General features: G+C 42.0%; 1 protein-coding gene across 1 annotated transcript in view; it reads left to right on the top strand.

Moving 5' to 3' along the window:
* grm7 (glutamate metabotropic receptor 7) overlaps positions 1-22,592 on the top strand; it is a gene marked incomplete at both ends in the record, with an annotated part of 213,655 nt that overhangs the window by 36,037 nt on the left and 155,026 nt on the right. The gene's annotated exons all lie outside the window — the stretch shown is intronic.

The raw sequence follows: 22,592 nt of genomic DNA, 5'->3' as shown, positions 1-22,592 counted from the left end.
GGAGAATTGATTGGCCTGTCAGCCAGCTCCGTTAAAGATGGATCTATGGGGTGGTAATGTCTCTGAACACCAAGCAGCATGTCATGACCAGTAGGCTGTAGTGTGTGTGTGTGTGTGTGTGTGTGTGTGTGTGTGTGTGTGTGTGTGTGTGTGTGTGTGTGTGTGTGTGTGTGTGTGTGTGTGTGTGTGTGTGTGTGTGTGTGTGTGTGTGTGTGTGTGTGTGTGTGTGTGTGTGTGTGTGTGCGTGCGTGTGTGCGTTTCCATGTTTGTGTGTTGCAGGTCCTTTTTGTGACAGGGTGTTGTTTTCCTGAACACCATTGTTATGAAACACACACCCACAATTAATGTATTACCTTCAGCTGCGATTACCCATCACAATGTCTGGATTGAAGAGAGTCCATTACACACACCTCTGCCCTCTCTTATCGATGAAACACAGTGATGAGCGACACGTTCATAGACAGTGAGTACACATACAGATATACGCATACATTAAATCATACAAGCGTGTTTGACGTTGACCTCAGTTTCAACTCATCATCTTCTCATGTTCCATTAATGGTCATGGGGGTGTGCTTGATGTGATGACTGCCACAAGCTACCATACTGTTTCACATTAGAGACAAGACGCTTTGATATAAGACTGCTTTCCTCGCTCATTATTCACAATGTGTTGGTAATTTATTATTAAACTCACAAGTCAGTGTCTAAACGTTTTACTCAACTAGCAACTGAGGACAATCCCCCAGCTTTCGTTGCTCAAACTGGGTGGAAATAATTTGAGTAAAAAAAATGCATTGCAGAACCAATCCAACCCAAAGGTCCTTCATATTGAGGAGGTGATACGGTTGGTTAGAAGCTGTTCTTGCCGCTGTTCTAGCTACCTTGGATTTAGAATTTCCCGTCGGTCTACTGAGATCTCTGATCGTTTGGCGACACAAAACTTATTTATTACAGGGCGTGTGCGTGTGTGCGTGCGCACACGCCTACGTGCACACACACACATGCAGTAGTCAAGAATCTAGCACAACCACAAAAAAGGAACAAAGGGAAACTATAGTGAGAAATAAAGTGATGGAGAAAGAGGGTGAACAGGAACTAGAGAGATGAGAAGGTAGGTGAGAGGACGAGAGACATGGGGGGAGGGGTATGATATTTTGACTACACTGCAACATCCTAAGTGTGAGTTTGACTCAAAAGTTGTTTTTGCAATGAAGGGATAATGACCTAGTCATTATTGAGATATAAACCCTGACAGGGTGATTAGACCCAGACGTGAAGCAGAGGAGTCTTTATCACCCTGAAGGGGTTTATTTCTCTTTATTACACGGCTTGGTTGAATGCTTGATTCTGACTGGTCAATTCAGCGCTGTGTTATTTCTTGATACTGACCGATGAGCTCAATAACAGACCGCTGGCTAATCAAAAACTCAGAGCACCTGCACATATCAACTTGCGCTGCTTGATTGTATGCCGTATCCAACATGACAACGATGTAAACACACACACCATGTCATTTACAACAAAATGTTGCTCTCAAGAATGTTTTTGAAAACATTTGAAGCAAGAAATAGACAATGCAATAACCGAACATGTACTCTATTTGATCCACTACACTTCCTTGTTTTCCGAGGTGACCGTGTCCGCCCAGCACAACACTTATGGAATGCTTTCATTGCCGTAAGCAAGGAAATACTTCGTTTTGTTGTTACTTTTGGGTAGACTTTTTTTTTAAAAAAACGTATTATTTATATTATTTTTTTTCTTCAAAAAACAGATTTTTCACCCAGTGAGTAATCCTGGGCGCTACTCTCCCTCTGCCAGCCTGGGGAGAGCCCCGAACTGAGCTCATGCTTCCTTCAATGCATGAGGAGCCGCTTCTTATCACCTGACAGGGGGGAGTTTCCCCGGTAGGACGTAGCGCGTGGAAGGAACACGTTATTCCAACCAGTTCCTTTCCCCTCCATCAGGCGCACTGGCTGACCAGGGGGAGGCAGTATAGAGACCAGGATTACTACATGTTTTTTGTGAGGGTACCTACCCTAGGGGACACAGGGAGAACATGCAAACTCGACACAGAAAGGCCCTTTTGCCAACCCCACCTAGCACTGGGCACTGATGACGCGGAGGAGAGAACACGCCCCCCAGCGCCCACAGCGTCCCCGGTGGGAATCAAACCCAGGACCTTCTAGCTGTGAGGCGACATCGCTACCGACTGCGCCACCGTGCCCCATGCACCGTATTTATTTATTACCCCTTCAGGGTGATTATGCACCTCTGCTCCGCGTCTGTGGATAATCACCCTGTCGGGATTTCTTTTTCAATTATGACCAGCTACCCGTTCATTATCCCTTGCATAATGACTGGCTCACTGTTCATTATCCCGCTCATTACATGGCTGTTAATAATAATAATATATTGATATAATATAAAAACGATTGAAATTATTTCATTGATTTAAACAATTATTTCATTAGGATTAGCATACGGTAAAGATAGTCCATTAGATTATGGCCAGGTCCGTACACCAACACGAACGGGTTGCAAAACTCTTAAGAGTTGCCTTCCCAGCCCATACGAGGATTTGCTTTGACAAATATCACTCTCCCCGCCCAACTTCCCTCCTCTGAACTTTACCACTGCTCCACCCGAGCGTCCCCATGGTTGCCATGTTGGATACTGCAAAAACCAAGCAGCGCAAATACATATGATCCAGGTGCGCAGTCCACGTCCGTAGCAGCGGTCTGTTCTTCATAGCAATGGTCTACTATCCAGTACTTTTTTTGTGTATGTATTTTTGGCTGAGACATGCTATTTTCAAAGGCGTATAAAAGCGAACGCGAGGTCACAATGATTTTTTTTTTTTTTTTGCGTAAGCACAGTGAAACCCTCCGTTATTAGCAACCATCAGGGGATTGATCATACTGGAGATAAATAGTATGTGACTACTTGAAAAGGTAAGAATATCAAAGGCAGTGGGCAAACGCAACCAGAAATAAGTCTGGCTTTGAGAGAGTGTATAATGACTGTTTTAGAGATACAACTACAAATAATAATGATGTTTCATGTATCTCATATAATAAAATTAAGTCTAATAACAAACTTCCATGACTATAAATTGTTCTTTCTGCTTGCAAAAAAACCTTCAACAAAATGTCCCTTTAAACCTTTCCCGGAGAAACAGTACAGTACAGCAGAAATGCACTGTTCCGTGTGAAAAGTCTGAATTGGAGGACTGAACTCCTGAGGACTGAATAAATTGCTTCTGTTTCATGCGGTACACCCAGGTCTGAATCTCTTTGATCACAAACTACTGAAAGCCTCAAAGTCTCACTTACCAAGCTTTTTCCCTCCTTGCTGACTCTGTACTGGGGCAGCTTTGGCTCTGGCGGTAGAGTAGCCATTTGGGAATTGAAAGGTCACGTACGATCCCCATTCGTGTCGAGGTGTCCTTGAGCAAGACACTGAACCTCTAACTGCTCCTGATGAGGCTGCCTTGCATGGTTGCCTCTGACTTCAGTGTTTGAATGGGCGAATGTAATGCACATCGGAATGTGCTTTGGATAAACAAATTGTTTTACTAAAATGGAGTGATTGGGCTACATGATTGCTTCTTTTCTTAAAGAAAAAAGATGGGGTTCAATAATGGCATGGCTGCCACATGTATCGCTGGCATGACGTCGGCGGGACGTTCTGCATCAATCTTTCTGCGATTTTCATGATTCAATTTCTCAGTTGTGTGTATTTCAAGATTTGAAGTCCCTTTCCACGTGGACATAGTTGGGGGTTTGCTCTCCTCTCATCTTCCTGTAGTCCACAATCAGCTCTTAATTATTGTCGATGTTGAGGGCCAGGTTGTTCTCTTGGCACCATTGTGTATAATGACATGCCTCAAATGAGGAGGCTCTCAATCCTCCTGGTTACAGTTGACCCCATAACACCAAACCTCTTAATGTCAACGCTGTGCTTTACATTACATTCAATGTTGGTTTTACAGCAGCTCTGCAGTTGCTGTAAAACCAAGCTAGGAGGAGGAGAGAGGAGAAATGAGGGAGACCTCAGCAGTGAGCAATGTCCTCTCTCCTCTCAAGGAATCCATCTCTCTCTCTCACACAGCTTCTTTGCCCACGCTGTTTACACAATTGTGTTTTTCTTCTTTGCATGAGGAAGAGAAGGAGGGCCAAGATACAAATAAGCTCCAAAAGAGTCATGTTGGCAGTCATACAATCCCTTGCTTTGAACATTACAATGTGTGCTCCTCCATGACTAAAAACCCATCGCTTACACAGTATGACATTGGTTTGGTGTCCAAACATTGTTTAGTGTTTAGTATTGGAATGAATATAAGTGCAGTACAAAGTAAAGATAAGAAAAGTCCAAGGCACTCAGAGTTTCTGGTGTAACAAAAGTTAAAAAAGGGCCTTTTATTAGATCATGGGTGATATCTACGTAATGCCTTTGTCAGGGTGAGGCCTTTCATCTCTTTGCATGTCTTTAACACTTGACTCCAACAAAGCACCTTAGAGCACATAAGCCCTATTTTATACTTGGGCTATTTCGAAAAATCTATAATGACGTGCCCAAACGCCTTGGGTTTAATGTGGTTAAAGTGAGGACGCACTCCGATCCTCTTGGGTGCAGTTGACACCATGACACCAACCCTCTTATCCAGTAATGTCAACGCTGTACTTTACAGCCAATGGGCTCCGTCTGCTCCACAGCTGCTGTAAAATCAAGCTTGGAGAGAGGAGACGTGAGGGAGACATCAGCAACAAGCTGTGTCTCTCTCTCTCTCTCTCTCTCTCTCTCTCTCTCTCTCTCTCGAAACGGTGGACATGAGAGTGAAGGCCAGAGTGGAGTATAGCTACTGTAAACATAGCTCTGAGGAATAGGAGAAATATAGTTGTGATCAATGGATATAGGATGAGAGATAACATATGTGATGGAGAGAGATAGATAGGGGTGGCGGGTGATGAAAGTCACATTGACCTTCTCCCTGGCAACGTTTTCTCAGTGGGAGATGTCTTGATCTTCAGCGCCAGCTGTGTGACAGGTTTCCAACTGGCCACGAGAGACTGAACATGTATGTACGCACGCGCATGCATGCACATGCACACACACACACACACACACACACACACACACACACACACACACACACACACACACACACACACACACACACACACACACACACACACACACACACACACAGAAGCATAATTACAGTACATGTACACAGACTCGTACTGTAAGTACACATGCACGCACGCACCAGTAGACATGCACTCATGAATAGAGGAGCATAAACATCATAAACACACATAGACTGATACTGTACACACATACACAATCAGACATGTGATTTGATCTCTTTTCATATTATTACAAGATAGAGGTGAGACAGTTTGATAGGAGACTGCTTTCATTTGTTTACAGCTCTCATTTTATTACTTATTACTGATTTTATTATCACTCCCTCCCTTGCAGGACTCATGAACACCCGGCTGGAACGTGTGCGTGCGCGTGCATGCGCGTGTGCTTGCGTGCGTGTGTGCGTGCGTGTGTGCGTGCGTGTGTGTGTGCTGTACAAGAAAAGTTACGAGAAATTGATCAGAAATAAAGAACGAAAGAGAATGGATGGATGGATGGATGGGAGAAGCTTCAAACTAAAGAGAATTTGTAATTGTTTTAGTAGAAGAAGAAGAAAATGTCACCCATGGGAAAGTGTTTCATTTCTGCTGTTCAGTGTCTCGCCATAAACATTTCACTGTTCAATCTCACAGATGCGTGTGTGGATATCACCGATGTGCCTCTGCACTGACACAGGCTATTTGATGATTCTGGCAGCAAGGCTTTATACATCGAGGCCCTCATTTCAAACTGCAAACTCTCTGTACTTAGTTGCTTTCATACAAACCGATGGGTCCATTTACAATCACTTGAGGTATTTTTGCATTTAGCTGAATCATGTTGTGCACTACGCTGCCAAGAAGCACCATAGAAAACACTCCTACAGTACATGCCCTGGAACATCTTGATTTATTTCACTCGGCTGTGCAATTTATTTGACTGTACTTGTAGGTCATGTAGAAATGGGATAATGAATAGGAGGACAGGTGTTTCAGCAAACTAAAGCACAGGGGAAAATAAAACTCATTCATTTTCAGTGATGATGATAGTTGAAAGCAGTTCTAGGCTGGATGGGCTGCCAGAATGTACTTTCAATGAAATTCAGTGGAACATCTGTGATGGGAGGTGCTTGTTTGACAACACCCGCACAATCTTGTTCTCCAACACCCAAGGTTTCTCTATAGATATGATGAAATAGCATAACATATTGTTACATTGGTTTTCTACAAATAACAAAAACAAACAAGGTGCCATTGATGGCAAAACGAGGTGGGGGGTAGCCAAGTCTACCCCTGGACAAAGTAATGTAACTTTTTTCCATGCCTAAAATGTACATGTATCACAGTTAATACACTGTATAGGTGTGTTGCTGTATGAAGTGTGCGGCAACTGGTTATGAAGTATTATTACACCTAACAGAGCTTTTGGTGCTCAGCTTTACAGGCCGTAAGCTTTGAAATACTTTGTTTGCAATGCATTGGAAGAGTTTAACCTGGACCTCAGCTGGCCTTCAATGTGATGGTTGTTGACAGCCAAAGCGTTGTGTCCTCAATAGCCCCACTTGTCCTCCAGTAACAACTAGCAACTTTAGAATCATGAATAAAGCCTGTGATTCTTCTGTAAATTCCAAGTAACCTTCACCAAAATATGGGACTCATTATCCAAAAGATGTTTTGGTTGGGTTGAGTATTGATTTGTGGACCTTAACCAATCGATTAAAAAACAAGACGCTTGAGTGGAACGGCTTGCTGCTCTTAACAGGAGCAAACCTCCTGTATTACACCAGCAAAAAGGCATCTGAGGACAGTATTTAGGCTCATTGCATGCCTGACAGGGTTGTTTGCTGCGTGCATGCTGGTCACGGATGACCACATTGCCATGGTTGCCCTGGGTGAAAACACAGCTCCTGTAATGAATTCCTTTACCATTGACTACTTTGCCTCTCTATTGGTGTAAGACTCATGGGTCCACTTATCTCATATGAAGATAACATAAGATAATATAATGCAACGGGTTGTGAACTTGTAGATCGGCTATTTTCGCTGAATGTTTGCACCCAGAATAGAGATGCTAGTGTTCAAGCAATCTGGGAATCCATTTGGTAAAAAAAAAGGGGGGGGGGGGGGAGTTTTGGGGTTTTGCCACCACCTCCTTTTTTGTGTAGAAACAGGGACTCAGTTCAGCTCCTCCCCTTTCTTAGTCCACTTCCTCCCAGGTGCTTCTGTGTTTATTCCTACTAACAACAACACTACATGTTTAGGGCGGTGGTGCTGACAGATTTCGCTGTTTACATAATGTCTGTCTGGAGAGATTAGTGTTCAAGTGGTTAATGAGGAAAAAACGGACCAAGAAAAGAAGGGAGGGAAGTCTTCAGTACTGTGGCAGAAAAATTATACATTTTGTAATTATGTAAATATATGTAGCCTACACAGTAAAATCCTCAGTGTAAATGTAATTACACATTTAGTAACAAATGGACTCATTAACAACTGAGGATTAACTGAGGAATTGTGTATCCATGTCAGTATCATCAACTAAAACTGTCTACAAAGCCAGAAGAGTGTTTATTTAATTATTAATATCCAATCACAAAAAACTCAAAAGAAAAAAGGTTTTGAAATATTTCTATAGTAGTCAGGTGAATACAGCTGATGTGAATCCAACAGGTAAATAGCTTTGACCTGATGATGGCCACTGCAATCATGTATCATTAACTAGTGCAGTCAGCTTGTTATGTATTCCCTCAAACTGTGAACACAAATGCAAGCTTTGATATCCTGCAGATGGCTGGGGTGTATAGCTTTGATGATGAAAGTCTCTCTCTCTCTCTCTCTCTCTCTCTCTCTCTCTCTCTCTCTGATTCTTCTCTTCACAAAGTATTAACTGATTTATGCAAACACTGTAAAATATTTAACTTTTTTCTTTTTTAAAGAGAGAGGACTAAAAATGGCCTCCACTCTGGACTGGAGTAAAGCAAAAAGGTTCACAAAGGATAGGATTCAAATATAATGGGACAATGGTTTTCAAAGTGGCGTTCAAGACGCAGGGATACCCCTGTCAAAAGAGTAAATAAAGTTAATTTCACAATACTGTAGTTCTATTCGCTTTAAATTACATTTTTGCTTTTATAAATAAGAATTACTATTCTGTTTCAATATAATCACTATGAATCAGTTACAATTATGACATTTAGATTAATTTAAAATAAATTTAATATCATGGTCCCAAGGACAGAATCATTTGAAAAGGGGGTCCATGATCTAATGTTAGTCAATTTGGGGCTTCGGTGCGGAGCTATGAGGTTGCGGCTATACAGTATGTTTGCATGCTTGTTTTTGTTGGCCGGCACCTCATCGATACAAGTGTATGTTTCACCCATTTGGACATATTTGTTCTTCACCACATTTCCACAAGAAAAAAAGACAGATCTCTTCTTTACACCGATAAGAATGGGATAAGCCTACAATTATGTGAAGTCAGAGTGCATCCACATTTGATGTGGGTTCCCTGAGGACAGGACAAGCCATCTGTGTTGGCAGAAGCTTCGGGCGGCATTTTCAATTGTTCCTCCTGACCTACAGTATAGTATAACAGGCCTGACTACTTTCTACCCCTCAGAATTTCTGAAGCCTAGTTGTCCTGACCCACCAACCATGGCAGCTGTTGGAAGAATATCTTGTATCTTCAAAAGGAAGCTTTAGAACGTTTTTTTTTAAAACCCTGTTTTATTGTTGTATGGAGCCAGCTGGAGAGAACAGCTCAAGACAGAGATGCCTGGACATTGCTTGTTGACGGCCTATGCCCCAGAAGGGGTAGTAGGCGTAAGTAAGTAAGTAAGTTTATAGTTGTATACCAGTGTTTTATAGCCCACAATCCCATGCAGCTCCCAGTAGAAACACCCCTATGACCCCATTTTGTATCCTGCTGATCCATAGTTTTAGAAACACTGTTGTGCAGCACTTTGTCATGTATTATACCTGAACTCATAATAATCTGCCTTGGACAGTGTTTTGGCTTCCAGCAGCCGCTCTGACCATTCAGCCTAGACTATGCTCTGGCAGCACTTCACAGCTCAACCTTGTAAGTTTCGACACTAGCCACCATAATTCCAGAGACTCTGTGGGTCAGAGTGGAATGGAGCCATAATTCCGCCTGCCGCTCTCTTAGATGGACATAGATTAACCTAAGAATGATTACCTGGATCAATATTTAGTCACGGGTAATACAGATAAATTCTGAGGTCAGTCAGCTGGCTGAGGGCTGGGGGTGTGGGTGGTGATGGGGGTGTGGGGCAGTGACAGGAGTGGGCAAGCTGCCGAGATAGCAATTCTTTATGAGTGTTTGGCTGGCTGCAATGGCAAATATTTGGACTTAAAGTTGTACTAAATACCTTAATCTAACAAGAAGTCAGCATTTCATGGATTATAAAAACAGATATTGACTCTGCAAGAGCGTTTTAGTAGCTCACATTGTATAAACCTTGCTCCACTGATACAGGACTCTCAGTTGAATTGAACAGCATGGATGTCATCTATATTGGAAGCTATAGAGGTATATATTATAAACCTTTCTCCACTGATACAGGACTCTCAGTTGAATTGAACAGCATGGATGCCATCTATATTGGAAGCTATAGAGGTTTATTTTATAAATCTTGCTCCACTGATACAGGACTCAGTTGAATTGAACAATATGGATGCCATCTATTTTGGAAGCTATTATAGAGATTTCCTATCGGAGCAGAGGTTACTGGTTGTATAACCATCCACCCTGTAGGCCCTTTGGCTGGGGTAGTTGGTGTGTGCTTTCAGATAGCCTTACATCACCTAATTGTGAGTGGAGGTTATAAGACACAGTCAGGTTCTCAGTTCTCTGAGAAATTTCAGTGATACTGTCTCATGTTATCGGTTCTGTGATTCTATTGTGCCCTAGCTTTGGCTGCCAGAATGATAGTTTTTTTTCAACAGTGGAATATGTGACTTTTTTGTTGTATTCAGCAACTTGCTTTGGTTTTCAAGGGTGCAATTGTTGGGTTTGATTGATCTGTGTTGTCTCATTCATGCTATCATTTGATACATTTCTGCTGATCAAGGTCTGATATAATACAGTGTGAAACAGTGATACAGACACACAGCCATTAGAGATGTGTGTCAAACAGACAGGGCATAGTGCCTTTGCACAGTTTGCGGGACAGTGCCTGAGTGGTGTTATGCATGATGACAAGGAGCACAATTAAAATGGTTTCATCTCTGCACGCTGGTAGAATGCAGATATAATCACATTATGTAGCCAAGCTTTACTGGACATTTTAATATTACCTGGACAGGCATCAACATAGAGTGCATTCAAGATACAGTACACAGAGCCCTATTTCTACATCATTAATTATAATATGACAGGACCATACCATGGTCTGTCAAGTTAAGCCCATTGACTATGACTCACGATATCTTCCAAAGCATACCATATAATATTGTCGGATTTCTGAGGAAGCCATTGGATTTCAATACATATGTTTGGAAGTCAACTTGAAAATACTTCAAACTTGCTTGATAGGTTCATCCAATACCCTAAATTCACTGCATGTTTTAGTTGATTGTTTTTGTCATGTTGAGTTATGAGTTATGTTATTGTTCCATTTTAATTTATGTTAATGCGTTGACTGTTTTGAAAGGTCTAGCTGAGAAAACAGTCCCATGGACAGTGTCCTCCTCTGTCTACCGCTGCCTAATATCCTGAATGCCATGAAAATAACATACATTATGCAATTTAAGCTCTAGCCTGGGGTTCCATGTCAACCATGCTGAGGTGATTTAGTTTTCAAACTGTTTCTGCCCGAGGCAAAGGAAGTCGGTCGGACGGTTCTTGAGATATGTGAACTGCACACACAGACAAACTTACAAAGATGTCATACATTATAGTAGGATAATGTGCAATGTTATTTGGTTGTCACAAAATCCCAAGGCTTATATCACGGTACACCATTTGGGAACCACTAACTGTGTTAAAATATAAAACAAATTCCCCCATACCTGGTATGAATTCACACATACATGTCTCATATACCTGACATCATTGTGATGGATCCCCCCCACTCCATGTCTAGGAGCAGGGATTACAGGTCAATCAATAGCTGTGTGAGAGCCTCACACTGATGACCTTGTCCTGTTCCCTGTCCACCAATGTTAGCACTGCTTTAACGATTATGAAAGTAATCTATCCAAACCAGTCAATCGCATGGAATCGGCGGGTCGATGATACAGCAGGTTGTTGTTGCTCTGTCCTCTTGCTACGCAGTAGAAATGTTTCTTGTCTCTGCCCAGTAAGACTATGGATGACTGGTTGTAAAGAACGCTAGTAGTCAGCCCTGAGCATGTCACAAATCATGTTCTTTGGAGTTAACTCATTCAGTGCCATTGACGTCACCGACGTCACATTTTTATAAGACCAGGGTGCCAATGACGTCGCCGACGTCATGATTTTTTTTTTTTTTTAATGTTCACAACCCAAGATATCATGATTTGAAGATTTGCTGCTCCATTCACTTCTTGTTTAACATCTTACTGAAAAAGGCTGTATCTCGCTTCCTAAGCACTTTTTTTTTACAATGTTTTTTTGGCTCTGGCACTCAGAGCCAAACTGCCAGAAATAAGTCAGGCACTGAATGAGTTAAATGCCAGACAACATTATTTGAACAAATGGTACTGTAAGGGGGAACGGTTTTCTTCTTAAATTTTTTTTATCAACTTTTAGATAAATCAATTTGGGATCAGATAGTGGATGTAAAATCAAGGATTAAAGCTGATAAACATCACACTTATATGTGAAATTATATTGTTGATCTACTAAAAGGAGATGGAAACTAGAAAAAGTGCTCCTCGGAGCACAGGTCTCCGCCAGGTCAGGTAGGTTAGTGTGGGCCAGCAATGTTCGGAATTCGGCAATCAGGTTTCTCAAAAATGTGAGAAATCAGACGGATCCGTCTTGATCACTTGACCAAAGTGATGTTTGGACAACATTTGTAGGAGTAATATAAAACAAATATTTAGCAAGAATCCGCCTCCTGGTCAAAACGGGCCACTCCTGCAAACTTTAGATGTCAATCTTAGCCAATCAGGATGGAATATGAAAAATCAAACAGATCCGTCTTAATCACATGACTATAGACCACCGAAGTCTTGACGTAATTCGTTCATCCCCAGGTTTGCGGAAGTAATTTCTCTATGGAGAATAACATTGGGTCATCTTAGAATCGTCTCATATAAGAATTGTGGTCCAAAAATAAACACACTGTCCCGGCGTTATTGTCAGGGAGGAGGTTCTGTATCGTTTATGATAGTCAGTCACTTATATTTGATACAGTCTGTTTCTGGCGAAAATGTAACTAATTCGGCGGAAGTAACATTAGCGTTTTCTCACCGTCAGTTGATGCTTCATATCCATAAGAGTCAAACCGCCGGGGTCATTTGTTTATTTTTGGAACACAGTTCTTATTTGACGCGATATTAAATACGTCTATGGGATTCAGAACGGGGGTGGAAAACTGCGAACCAGGTAGACAAACAAAGGATGTGTAAATGACGTCAGACTTCGGTGGTCTATAGAGATCATGTGTACCGTTTTGTGTGAAATTTGGATACAATCTGAAGGAGTAATATCCACAAATGTGTTTTGCAAAAATCGGCCTCCTGGTGGCGCTATAATAGGGCAATATTGAAAGGGTGGCATTTGTTCCTTAACATAGTGCGAATGTGCGTGCAAAGTTTCACCGCAATCGGATGCTGCGTTCATGATTTGCAGCATTTTGTTCAAAACTGTCCACTACTGCAAACTTCAGTTGTCAATCTTTGCCAATCAGGATGGAATATGAAAAATCTAACAGATCCGTCTTGATCTATAGAGATCATATCTACAGATTTGTGTGAAATTTGCATAAAATCTGGAGGAGTAATATAAAAACATTTGATTTATATAAGTCGGCCTCCTGGTGGCGCTATAAAAGGCAGATGTGAAAAATGCAGGGCAAAGGCTTTTTCTTGGCCTCTAGGGAGTGCGCATTCAACATTTTACACAGATCGTGCAGTTATAGGTAAAAACACGAATCGGCCTGTTATAGCGCCACCATGAGGCTGATTTAAAAAAAAAAAGTGGTATTTCTTCAGCGGCCTAATGGGAATGTGCGTGCACAATTTCACGGAAATCGCACGCTGTCTTCATGATTTGAGGCATTTTGTTCAAAACGGAGCACTCCTGCAAACTTTGGAAGCCATTCTTAGCCAATCAGGATGGAATATGAGAAATCTGAAAGATTTTTTTCGTTTAATGACTATATAGATACTGTTTACCGATTTGCGTGATGTTTGGACAAAATCTGTAGGAGTACTGTAAAAAATTTTGCAAAAAGCGGCCTCCTGGTGGCGCTATAACAGGCCCATGTGAAGAGTTTGGAGCAGAGGTTCTGCTCTGGCATCCAGGGAGTGTGTGTGCACAGTTTCGCTGCGATCATGCCAACGGTGCCGGAGAATAGCTGTCCACAGACGGACGGGGCGACGGACGGACACACGGACGGACGGACAGGGTGCAAAACATACTCTCTCGGAGACAGTAAAGAAAGAGAAAAACTAGGCTATTAGACCTCCCAGCATGCCCATTTCGCTGTGCTGTTTGTATTGCCATTTACTCAACAATGTAATGGCAATGTGTGGGGGGATAATGTATGCTTTGCTTTACGTTGTGTCGGTTGTATGTGTTTTTGGGTACCCCATGAGTGATAGGGTAAATGCAGGGAGCATTCCAACCCTTCCAGGATTGTCATATAATTGAGTTGATTTTATATTGGCATTGCATTAGGGGCCGTGTCCACAGAAAGCTTTTTTTTTTAGCTGCAAGCGCCTGCCTGCCATTTATTTGAAGTGCTATACTGCTCCTCTTCCCAGCACCAAGCATTGTGTTCATTGTGTTTTTTTTGGGGGGTGGAATAGCCTGGGGCGCTTCAAGCAGAAAATTGTTAAACTTTTGGAGATGAGCGCCACTCATCAATATCATGTTTGATCCTCCTTGCTGTGTCTGACAGCCCCGTCATTTATTATGACCTGACTTGGAATCGTTACCACAACCATGAGAATAAGTCCATGCATTTGTGCTAATAACACAGATGACACGACATTCGAACACAGCGATGGTCGATAGGTTTGAACGTTGCAGGCATCAATAAACACTCAACTGTGAGTGCTCTGGACATGATACCCAAAGCCATCCTCCGCTCATAAAACACAGCCCCTGCAAACACAGCCCCTTAAGAGTTTTCGTAAAAAAAATGCAATTCTCTTGAAGAGCCGAAAATATTACAATGCAATTCATAGACTACTCTAACTTAATAAGTTCAATCAGCACAACACAATTTAAAAACAACTTGCCATGATTTCAGTTTGATAGGTCATGCTGGGAACATAGGCTACAGGTTACATAACGGCGGAACGTACTACAGCTTCCACCATGCGTGTGTGTGTGTGTGTGTGTGTGTGTGTGTGTGTGTGTGTGTGTGTGTGTGTGTGTGTGTGTGTGTGTGTGTGTGTGTGTGTGTGTGTGTGTGTGTGTGTGTGTGTGTGTGTGTGTGTGTGTGTGTGTGTGTGTGTGGGGTCGCTTTGGATAAAAGCATCTGCTAAATGACTGTAGTGTAGTGTAATGTGTGTGCGTGCGTGCGTGCGTGTGCCTTTTATATGTTTAAATGTATCCTATCTGGATCGTTTTTATTAACAGTCCTCTGCACATGCAAGCAAATAATATTTCTACCTTTTGCATGCAGAAAGTTCATAATATACTATTTTCCAATTCAATTAAAAACCCATTTAGACCTGTGGCCGATTAAAAAAATACGCCTTCTAAATCCTGAATCTGAAAAACTTGCTATATACTGTTCATAGCAACAAGAACCCCAAAAGGGGTTCCCATCCTGAAAGGTATAGTTACAAATAGGGGGTCCCGCCCAAAATGGGTTAAACAGAGTAGATCTGAGAAACCATGCTCTGTGTCAAGAAAGATAGCAATGTATCCTCCTTACCTGCAACAGGTCTGGCAGAGGACCCACTATTTGATGTGCTAACCATCTAATACACCCACAAGCATTGTTCAGCATGAATGCAGCCATGATAAAGATTTGGGCTATTTCTAGCATCTACATACCACTGTGGTCTATAGTTTACACATTTATACACTTATGTGGCAAATTGATATTCATAGAACTACCTACACTGTACTTGCAAATTTGATGCACCTTTCCCCCCCTTTTTTATAATTTAATTTAACCTAATATAATTCTCAAATATGAGACAGAGAGAAATTAAATTCCAACCTTACACTGATTAATGCAAATCTATACAAATGCGATCTAGCAGGGTTGCCATGGAGTTGACCATTGCATTTGCAAATGCCAAAATGTTTTATTCATTTGTTGAATAAAAATTGGGACCCACGCCAAGTAGTATTTGATCTACCACAAAGTAATTTTCAAATTGAATTTCATATGAGGTGGCATGGCAATTTGTTTTGAATACTTGCATAGGCTACATATATATTTTTTTTAATCACTCACCTTTGTTCTTTGCCATTACCCAATTATACATTTGAAGGCACATTTGCATCTTAGCAGTCATATAAGTGAGAACCCATGGTTGGTTGCCTTTATACTCTGCACAGCTTGTGTGTGAATAATCTAAAATAAAAAGGTTTCTCCCATCATGTGGTACAATGCTCATGCTCAAGCATCTACCAGTCAGTCAATAAGAAGTAATAGAACGTTGTTGACCTACCAGAAGGAAGCACATTGGCATATACAAACCTGACCTTCCTATACTTTATACTAAAATATGTACTAGTCAGCCGAAGGATACACAAGGGAGAGATTGAAAGATGAAAACATTAATAACTTATGCCCTATTTTATACTTTGTCATACAATGGTGTTGCAGGCCACAAATAGCCGATATACAAGCACACCCCTGCCAACTGTTTATTTCTCCCTTCTTCTGTTGCCCTTTATGCATGCTGGCCTTTTCCCCCATTTTCCCCTGCCTATAAGGACTTGTCCAACTGAAAAGTGAATGTATTTCTTTAGCCAACCTCAATCAAACTGACTGTTCAGGAGCAACATTGCATACAGGTCGTCAAAATGCATTTTATTAGTGATTAGTGGTTTTGTCCACAGAAAACATGTTCAGAGCAGCCAATGCCTTTCTGCCATGTAATTATGTGGTAAAGACGCACTGGGTGACCCAGTTCATTGAGGTTCATTGATGTTCATGACGTTCATTCTTGCAGAGCTAATGCACAGATCCTTGCTTCTACTTTTCTGGCCTGCCAAGATGTTGCGGAGAGGATGACATATTTTTATTCCTACTTAACTTTTTGTGCTTGTATAATGGATGTGATAATAAACCGCTTAAACCTTGAACTCTACTGTAGTCTTAAATTAGCTACAGGCCTCATGTACAGAGAAGTGCCGGGCCATGGCATTGTTCTGTGGGATTACAGACCCCAGCTTTAATCCCAGAAACAGGGCTGCAACTCATGCAGCAGGTGTGAGGATGGCATAAATTGCTCTTGGTAATGATGAAAAGTGCCCTGAATGTATTTTTCACAGAGAACTCGGATTGCTCTTGAAGCACAATAATAAAAAGAAAACAATACATCAACAGCCAAAGATCCCGATTACAGGTGGATGTCTATCAAACTAATGTTTGACTGTAATTCCACTGCAACCAGCATATAAATATATTCTTCTTTTTTTTTGTACTTGATTGGGTTTTAGACTAGTGTTATTCTATTCAGAAAATCCCCCTGGACAGGTGTTAAAAAATAGCACTTGTGCTATATACACTTTAAGCAATAAATAAACATAACATAAGACACTGAAGGGGTAAAGAAGGCACAACAACGCCTCTACTTTCTCAGGCCACTGAAGAAGTTCAGCATGGGTCCCAAGGTCCTGCGGGCCTTCTACAGAGGTACCCAGGGCCGTGTTAATGTCAGAATGCGCCCTAGGCAAAACCGCGGTTATTGCGTGGATTGTGGCTGTTTTTGGGCGTTTCTTTGTTACTTTATTTCGGGGTTAGGGTTAGGTTAGGCTTATGTTATTTAATTAAAAAAATATTTTTTCATGGGTGCATTTACCCCCCCCCCCCCCCCCCCGACAAGACATAGGCAAATTGCCTACATTGCCTGTGCTTAATCCTGACTGGCTGCATCACTGCCTGGTATGGGAACTTGTACTGGCCTCAACCACAAGGCAATGCAAAGGGCCCTGCGGCCAGCCGAGTGGATCAGTGGATGTGAACTTCCCTCCATTCAGGACGTATACGATGAAGGCTGTGTCAGCAAAGCTTGCATTATCATCAACAACGACTGTTTCAGATGATGCCACATGAAAAAGTGGCTCCACAGCCATAAGGCCACTATCAGTAGATTGCTAAAGAGCATCTTCCCCCAAACAATCAGTTGTTTGAAATGTAAAGGGCCACAAAGACTTAAAGTATCATTGTAGAATTTGTAGAAAATCACAATGACCCAGCTAACAAATACATGCTCCCTTATTCATACCAAAATACCAAAAGCTTGTCTTGGTGGGCTACGAAGCCTTTATTTTTCCAACCCATTGCTGAGGAGAACCAATTATAAGACATGTCAACTGCCCTGTGTCTCTTATAATTTACTCCTGCTTGCTGTAATGCCGCCCTCACCTACCCCGCCCACCCCCATTGATGTGCTTCAGGATCTCTTTAATCAGCTAGCTAATTGCATCCGACGGGTCAATTGAATCACACTGGGTCCACACAAAGGGTCAGAATAGATCTGGTTTATGTCTTCGCTCCTTGGTGTTAGGCGTTACTAGATGTCTTCTGAAGGGTTTTATTTATTTGTTCATTTTTCTTTTCTTTTCCATTGATAGCACCAATCCAAAAAAACAAGTTTGTATCAAACTCTAACTTGGATAACACTGAGAGCAGCATAGCCAGACAGACCTAAGCACGGAAATATCCTATTTATCCCCCTTTCTGTTTCGGTTAATTCTTTGCTATGCAGATACATTCACCAGGCACACTCTCCAACTGAGAAGAATGTTCTATCCCCTTCTGTGAGAAATCTAAAAGGCATATCTTTCTTTCATCTTCACATTATGCTTTATCTATGCTAACCTTTTGTACGATAGAAAAAACCTGGACTTAGTTTTGGCTGAGTGAGTCTCGTCTGTCTGGCTGTCTTGCACTCCATGCCTGAATTCTTGTTTATGGTCTCCAAAACTGGAGGTTACGCCTTAATTCTGAGCGATGGCAAACCAAACACAAATGCAAACAAAGCAAAATAAGCTGTTCTTGAGGGCACGACAGCACAGATGCTCTCAAAACAATTTAAGAAGAAAAGTTGGCTACAGATGTACAGAAAGGATAGCCTGGCTTCAGCCCCTGAATCGCTATAGCCTTGCATTCAGGGTCTGGTGACGCTGTAGAAAGGCAGGGTTTTCTCGGTTGAAAGTCTAACCGGCGGCCCGGCGCGATCGGGATAATCCAGTATGAACCAATCGCTAAAGAGAGCCACTTTGGCCACGCCCCCATCTCAGAAAACGGTTGCACTGAGAGGGCTTTCAGACTGAATAATGGAGTGAAACTAAATGAAAATTCAGGCAGAGTGTCAGCTGTCAGGCTACAGAAAGGATATATGGAAGCACAAACTATTAATATAACTTGAAGACCTTTGGAATTATGCTTTACAGAGAATATTCCAGATTGGATTGTTCAACCAGACGGTTGGAACAATATAATTATAGTTCTTGTTATCTGTCTATCTGTCTATCTGTCTATCTGTCTGTCTGTCTGTCTGTCTGTCTGTCTATCTAGTTGTAAATATGCATGTTTATAGAGCTCTTTGTTTACAGTGTTAATCCCCAAACTGTCAGGCTTATTTCATTTTGTCCGTGATTGCTCAAATGGAAAAAAGTAACCTTGTTGCTTTTACTGCTGACAATGAGAATCAGACCTTTGGCAATTTCGGTCCCATTTCTCAGCTGAAGAAATCACAATCATCTTGTGATGGGTAGAAAATGATTTTAAACAATTTCACAAGCACTGCAAACAGAAGATAAAATGCTACAGTATATTGCGTACCGATATGATGAAAAATAATTTCCTGTGGCTTAATGGCCTTTAACGGCTTAACAATACCTTATTGTTCCATTATTGTCGTGCTGATATGATTGATTGTGTTTTGGGGTGTTTGGTTGGTTGCTTGGTCTGCTGGCTGGCTGGCCCAATAGATGCTCATGATTTGATCTGCACGGTGGTACTCTTCTATCAAAGTGCCCATGTCCCCCCTGGCTGTTGAGCCTGTCCGTGTCAGTCGGTGATGATACAGCTAGATGTGGCTTTCTGTTTCGGCTGCCTGTCCAATCAATCACGGTCACACTCCCTGCAGACAAAGACGTGTACACCTGTTAGTGTGCAGAGGCCGTTTCTGGCTGTGGCATCATAGCACCGCTTCAACTTTGCACCATACTGTAGGTTGAGGCAGACTTGTCGCACACCACTGGCTTATACTGCACGTGTAGCTTCGGTTGACTGAAAATATGTCAACTGAAAAGGTCTGCCATGGATCACCCTTTTCATAATCTGAATTGTGACCTACAGTATGGGGCCTGCCACTCACCCTCACTCACCCCCACCTGTCGTTAAACCTTTACCGCTGATCTCGGCAAAGCAATTATGACATATTCCGCAGCACAGCAACACAGCACACTTGAGACTTTTAAATAAGTAACAGCGAAATATCGTTTTACGCTTTTAGATCATGTGGATTTGCCGGGGCAGATGACAAGAGGCAAACTCATGGTGTGTGAATGAATGTGTTCACAGTGGTACATCCGGGTCATGATTTATTGAAAGCTGGAGTATTTGTGCTCCCGCTGATAGTGCTATAATAAATGCCCTCCTTGTATCGACATCCTGTCAAATCAGTCACGTGGTGATCGTTAACAAGATCGTCTCTGTCCACACAGGGCAGTAAATATAACCGTGTGGTTTTGCTGTTCCAGAGCAGCTTGTCTGGGTAAGGTACTGCACAGTACAGCTATAACGCAGAGTTTCTGCAAAACATGGCATGTGGTGATCCCTACCCAATAAATCCTCTGTGTTAACTTAGAGCTTTGGTTCTCAAAGTGGAGTCCGGGGACCCCCAGGGGTCCTTGGAGGGATACCAGGGGGTCCCCAGCCAAATTAGTTAATATAGTGTCACAATAATTTTAACCACTTTAACCATATTTTATAGTTTGGCTATTCAAAAATAGCAGATATACAAGCTCATAGCACGGCACCGAGTGCCACGCTATGAGCTTGTACAGTTACTACAGTAGATCTGCTATTTTTGAAAAAAATTAGATCTTTGAATATACGGTATATATTTTAGAACGAACATTTGTAACTCAAATCTTTGCTTCGGGGGTCCCTGGAACAGAATATTGTGAGATAGGAGTCCGCGGACAAATACAAATACAGTTTGAGAATCACTGACTTATAGAGTGTACAAATGGGCTTGCAAGTGGGTACATTTGTTCACTCTCAGTTATAAGTTGATAAATTAACACTAAGGATTTTACTGTGTCGAGTAGATCTGATTATGATTATGTTGGCTCCCCATAGCCATACTGTATTAGTTCTAGAAGCTTGGGCCCCATGACAAAATATTTTAATTTCCTTCCCAAACAAAATGTTTTGAGACCCACTGCTTCTGTGCATCACAAGACATTGTTAATGGCTGTAACTGAGACTGTGACGGATTATAGAAAATGATTCAGTCAATTCTTTAACTTAATGAATGCAGTCATACTGTACTGTACTGTACTGTAGGGGGGAAAGTATGTCATTGTGTTGCAGGAAACTAAGAAAAAACTACTCCAGAACCTCCAGCACTGCTGCCTTGATTAATGGAATGTGACAACAAATTTAAGCTCCGTATGCAGATTACTTTAACCTTTCTACTCTGAAATTGAGTGCCCAAGGGTGGTTTTGTGGAATGCACATCAACGACTATCACTGGTGTCCAAACACTGTGATTTTTTATCAGTGAAACAGAGGTGACCAGTACTGTTTCTTAAAAGATGTTGGATAACTACAGACTATTATTTACACCGAAACACTACCTGATCAGTCATAGCTAATCACTGCGTTACAGAATCAGTGGTATGCTTAACATTTAAATACAAATAGACAGTATATTCATCCAGATATTCACTGTTGAAGTCTGTCGACAGACTGGACCTATTCATTGTTGCGAACGCAGCGGAAGGAGGCGCGCCGAAGGCCTCCGCAAGTGGAGCTTACTATGAAACCCTGCTCGGCTTGTGTGTCTGCGTCTCTGTGTGCAGTATGTGTGCACTGCCTGTGTGCAGCCCCTCTGAGATGAGTAAATGTCCAATTTAGACGTACCATACATCAAGTGTGTGTGTGTGTGTGTGTGTGTGTGTGTGTGTGTGTGTGTGTGTGTGTGTGTGTGTGTGTGTGTGTGTGTGTGTGTGTGTGTGTGTGTGTGTGTGTGTGTGTGTGTGTGTGTGTTTGTTTTCATAGACCTGATTACTTGTTTTTCGGATTGCTTGTTTCTCGCCAAACCTGGCAACATTGAATATGCGACGGTAAATGCTAATAATGTTTTTATATAAGAGGTGGCAACATTTTTAGACACCACACGGGTCTTCCCAACAATAGCGAAGATTGAAGTCAGTGTGAACATGGCCAAATAATAACTTAATAGCCAAACAAGGTCTAATGAAGCACGCTAGCATTTAGGCTAACTCTGTTCCCTGAGGCAGCAGTGCAACTTGCACTGTCTGCAACTGTTGCAGTGTGAATGAGGGGAGCGGAGGGCGGTTACTGCGGAGGACGGGCCGTCTCCCCATTGGCTTAAAGGACGGGCCGACGGGGAAGTGTCCCCATTGGCTTAAAGGAGTGAAGGACAGCCATGACAGCCAATGATGAATAGGTGCCGAATAGGTGTCGAATGATGATGATTAGTCTGACTGTTTGTAGACTCAGGCGCTCTTCGAGCACCTGGTAATAATACAAGCAGTCAGGCAGAGAGCATACAAAGTGGGGATGTGGTTGACATGGTAACATCGTGCCACGATAGTTGCACTAAGCTGAATGGTAAGAAATGAATAAAATTAGCAATGAGTGAGAATGACTAAAATGGCATCTGTTAAACAAAAAAAATCCAATGTAAATTATTTTAGTCTCTGTGTCACCTGACGGTTTCAACAATCTGCTCAAATTTGCTTTGCATTTTGATATACAACCGTCACTTAAATGGGTATTTTCTTGCAACATAGTTTCTATGCTATACTGTGTCACATGCAGTATGGGAGTTAGCATACTGATGTGTTAGAAATCCCTATGGTGATTAAAAGTGCCAGTATCTGTCATT

Source organism: Gymnoscopelus braueri (assembly GCF_963280865.1).
Source record: "Gymnoscopelus braueri genome assembly, chromosome: 3".
Taxonomy (NCBI): Eukaryota; Metazoa; Chordata; class Actinopteri; order Myctophiformes; family Myctophidae; genus Gymnoscopelus; species Gymnoscopelus braueri.
The sequence above is the reverse complement of the archived record's forward strand: the minus strand, read 5'-3'. Positions and strand labels throughout refer to the sequence as shown.